At 35.2% G+C, this 5,083-nt stretch overlaps 1 pseudogene; it reads left to right on the forward strand.

Moving 5' to 3' along the window:
* LOC107714405 (activating signal cointegrator 1 complex subunit 3-like) overlaps positions 1-5,083 on the forward strand; it is a 226,910-nt pseudogene that overhangs the window by 123,861 nt on the left and 97,966 nt on the right.

Below are 5,083 nucleotides of genomic sequence, written 5' to 3' on the forward strand. Positions count from 1 at the left end.
AATTTTCATTTTTGGGTGAACTATCCCTTTAATGTGACCTTTTTTTTTTGCTCCTAAAAAACTTTTTGCATTTTTATATATTTAATTTTGAACTGGATAGGAACCAGTATGACTAACAAAAAATGTACATAGTATGTATTGGGAAATTACAAAAGCAGGTAGCTGAGGACCACAAAACAAGTAGGTTTAACTTCAAGTGGCAAGAATACTGGAGAACAAACCAAATTAACTATACATTAGAAAAAGGAAAGGACATCACCGAGGGAGCTGGAGCTTAGTGATTATTGTACACTTACATACTTAATGTTTTAGCTTCTTTTGGAGCTTTTCTAGCTATTCATGTGTGGGGAAAAACAATTGAACTGGCCAGATTTTGTCTGGAACATAGTCAGTAGAGATATATAAACAGCATTATTCAACAAGCATCCCTTCAGTTCTTTATATTGAGCAGATTGGTGCAGTTTACAGTGAGTCACCTAGGGCTGGACGATTTTATAGATGAATTCGAATGGAATGTTTTGCCACAATTTTTTTTTTTTTTAGAAATCGAGGAATCGCGATTTTGAATAGAAATATTGCCAAACGTCAGAATTAGACACTTTGACAATATTCCAATGATAACAGTAAAGAGAAAAAAACGATCTGACCGTATTTCGGCGCACGGGATTAACCGCTCACATGTGACACGCTCATATCACAAGGCGCCATTCACACAGAATGTGCTTTTGTGTTGATAAAGATGCGACGTGGACAGTGGAATAGGAAAAAAACATGCAAGAAGATGGGAGTGAACTTCTTTTAACTTGAGCGCCGTGTAGTTAGACTGTCGTTTCATGCATGAGACGCTGCAAGAGGCGCGAGCGCAATAGTTAAATGCATCCATGTTTACACAGAAAAAAAGAATGGAAAAGCAGCGCAAGCGAATAAAAAACCTGTGATTATTACTACTGTATGTCTGATATTTCATGTTTGCATCATTGTGACAGGCTGAAAGCTGCTGTTGTTTTTACAGAACATTTATAGTTAATAATAGTCTACTTGTGCTATACCTTTAAGTCATTTTAAATTTGAATTACCTTAACTTTCTGAACATATAATATGCATAAGAAACGTTGTACAATATGTAGTTCATGCATCTTTTCTGCAAAGATATTTGTGATTTGTTTAACATTTATATCACGTTGGCAACTTCATGGGTGGTGGCGTGATGCACTTGGAATAGAATTTTCTTTAACTAGAGGGTTAATAAAGAAATAGTTACTTGAATCATGCAGTAGTTACATTTTCAAGTTGACTAGTTAAAAATCGTAAAAAAAAAATCGAGAATCGGTCAAATGTTCTAAAAAAAATCTCGATTTTATTTGTTTGCCAAAATCGCCCATCCCTACAGTCACCTTTAGAAATGGACCGGTAAGAATGATATTCTTTTCTGTTCATTTGTTTGATAATTGTGGAAGCACTGAAAGTGAAAGTGACGTGACATGTGGCCAAGTATGGTGACCCATACTCGGAATTAGTGCTCTGCATTTATCCCATCCAAAGTGCACACACACAGCAGTGAACACACACCTGAGATGTTTCTATACCTTAGCCTCTCATTTACTTTTTTAAACACAAACCACATGTAATTCTCTCGAGAGATACTTGGACATTTTTCTTAAGAGTTGGCTGCTCACAGACCTAGTTTCCACCAGTCATCTGTAAACGTATTGTTAATGCAAAACAAAAAGTCCTCCAGAAGAAAGGAGAAAGAGATACCAGTGTAAAAAACACACATACTGCATATTAACATTAGATGAATGTTGGTCATATAGGATGTATTTGAAAATGGTAGAAATCTCATAGCATGCTCATACAGTTATCCAGATGGTAGAGGCATCTCATTCACTTGAGTATGCATTAGGACTTGCACGACTTTAAACAGTTGACTAGTCATCCAGAAAATTAATCATTCATCATGTATAGAAGAATTGCAACTGATGTCATGGGATCATGACTTCTTGACAGACTAGAAGAAGAAAAAATCTGTAGAGCATTCTCTAGTATGCATTATTGTTTGTTTTTCTTCACATTTATGTTTATGTTATGTTTAATGGACAGTTTGTACCAAAGCAACTGACAGTATATTGCAAACATCATGTCACTGGCAAATGCCAGGACAAGCTACTGATCATTCAGAGCACATGTTTGCAAGGCCTTAATCGTCTAATGACTGTATTGTGTTGTAGATGTTGGTGACGACTCCAGAGAAGTGGGATGTGGTGACCAGGAAGAGTGTGGGGGACGTGGCTTTGTCTCAGATCGTCCGACTGCTCATCCTGGATGAAGTTCATGTTGCGTCAGGTAATACATTTAGATGGAGCACTCTCCATGAGATGATTTGAGGACAAATAAAAATACGGTAAGATAATAGTAGTATTGTCTTTTCAGCTAGTGGTTTAGTATTAAATACCTGATAGATACAGGTAGCCCATAGTTTGTTGGTTCACTCATTTGTGGTTCCTAGGTAATTTCCTCCTCCAGTGGATGCATGTGTGTGTGATTGATAGGACCCCGCTGATGATGATTGACGGCCGCCCTTACTAGAATCACTCTGGCCATTTGGGATATTAGTGTGATTATGCAAATCCTGACAGCTGCAGAGACGACAGCCCACATTACGGGGTGTCCCATATCCGTGTTCCGTTCTGACGAGCCGCAGTCAGGTGTCAATCACACGCAGGAATTTACGGAATAAGCTCAAGTAAAGCTCACGTCTACTCTGTGACAAACTACGCAGCTAAGCTACCATGGCAATTTTGCCCTTTAAGACACTTTCATAGGGCAAAGTTTCCGAAAATACAGCTTTTTTTCATTTACGACGCACATTTCTTAGTTAGGTGAGTTTTATTTTGAGGCCTGGAGCTGAGAGAAGCTTTCAGTAGGACTGAGTGGCGAGTAAGTGAAAGGAAATGACTTCAAATGAGGCTGCTGTTTACTGTGTCCACGCTCTATTCCTTTGAAGTGCTAACTGATACCAGTTCAGCGAGGCTGTGTGTGCTCTTCTTAAAGCCGAACGGAGCTTATTATCATTCGAGATCATACCGTGCGCTAGATTTTCAATGTCAGATTTAGTTTCTTTGGCTATGCGGAATGCAATCTTTGCAGTTCATTTCAATTTTAAAAGCTAAAAGATAACAAGCTGTTACTTTGCCGTATGTCATGGTGACACATCGGGCAGCAGTTAGCTGTAGTGAATTAGAATATTCAGTCCTTTTGGCGCCCACGTTTTTGCTGCATTAAAGACGTTCTGCTTTCAGGTGCTTCTGTACAAATTTTTAAAAAGTTTCTTGCTTACTAACTAGATGTTTATCACTTACAACTCCTAATTCTGATGTGTTAGTCGCTACGGAGAAATGACTATGGCTGATAATCTGAACAAGGGTAAGAACTTTACTCATTTGTTATATATTTATATATATTAGGGGTGTAAGAATTTACTAATTTTCTTGATGCATCAGTTATAAATCCTGCCAATGCATTTGCGTTGATCTTAAAGCACTTATTTTTTTAATTGTGAATTGTTTGATTCATTTAATAATTGATTTAAAAATGCTAAAGATCAAATTAATTGATTTTCGATAATTAGCATCCTATATTTTAAAATATTTAAACAGTAAATAAGTGATGGTTCCCATGGTTAATCTGGAAAAAATAGGGAGTTTTAAAATTGTATACATTTCCATGATGCGAAAAACCAGTAAAACGGAATCCAGTCATAAAAACGGAATTTACTGTATAATGTGGAATGTCACGGAATTTGTCAAAGTTTGGATGAATTAATCAAAAGTAGGTCATTACACTTAAATCTAATTGTGATATGGACCAGTATCTGTAAATCTTAAACTGCAAAAATACTATTTAAATATGAAGTCTTTATGTGCTGTTTGTCTCGGTATGAGTGAATGGCGCAGACGCGTGGTTTTGTTTACTACAGTCATACTGAAGCGTGCGAGATGCTCGCTGTGTTTTCAGCGTCTGCCGTCTCACTAAATGAGGACATACATACATGTACAACATCTCCAGAACTGTTCTGAGAGTCACTTTATGAGCATTTTACCATTTCATTTGAGAGAAACTATATCATATACACTCAGAAACTTAAAAGGTATTCACGGCAACCCGTCAAAATAAAAGTTTGGTTTAACTTGAAGACATTGTGCCTGAAATATATTAGCCTAGTATTGTTCAGTAGAATGTACTACTAGTAAAATTATTAAAACTTTATTTTTTAAGGAATAATCACAAAACATTTCTTTCATGTTTTAATTTTAATAGTAAATCCCTGTTGTTTGCCAAAAAAAAATAAAGTTTGTTTATTTTTTTCTGAAAACTAGAAGAATTTAAATACACAACACATAATTTCTGAGGGAAAAAAGCATAAGGCTATTGTAAGAATCTATTTTAATAAATTAAGTTGTTTTTATGCATTCAAATAATTAGGCATGTTAACACAGTATTTGGTAACAATAAAACATGGTGAGAAAAAAAAAATTCATAGGGCCCTAAACGTCATTTTTGTTAAACTTTTAATAAGCTGATGTGAAATTGTACAAGTTCCATGACTTTAATTTGATTTTAATGATTTTAAATGCTTTTTGATGAATACAATGTAATTTAACCATTTAAAAAGGAGTTCAGAAAAATCTAAAATGGAGGAAAAAAAAGGAATCCAGAAAAATTGAAACATAAAAAACGGAATTTAGGGAAAAAATTAAACGAATTTCATAGGGCCCTATATATATATATATATATATATATGGTAACACTTTATTTTGATAGTCCACTTTAGACATTCTATTAACAGTAAGTAACTTTGCAACTACATGTCAACTAGCAGTTAGTAGAGTATTAGTAGACTGTCTGCTTAATATCTTCTAACACTTTCTTTCTTAACATTCTACTAACCCTAAACCTACCCTAACAGTCTACTCTGAGAGTTAGTAGACATGTAGATGCAAATGAATGAGAATTAGTTGACATGTAGTTACAAAGTTACGTATAGTTAATAGAATGTCTAAAGTGGACTATCAAAATAAAGTGT

This window comes from Sinocyclocheilus rhinocerous, unplaced genomic scaffold, assembly GCF_001515625.1.
Source record: "Sinocyclocheilus rhinocerous isolate Xijiao unplaced genomic scaffold, SAMN03320098_v1.1 scaffold839, whole genome shotgun sequence".
Classification (NCBI taxonomy): Eukaryota; Metazoa; Chordata; class Actinopteri; order Cypriniformes; family Cyprinidae; genus Sinocyclocheilus; species Sinocyclocheilus rhinocerous.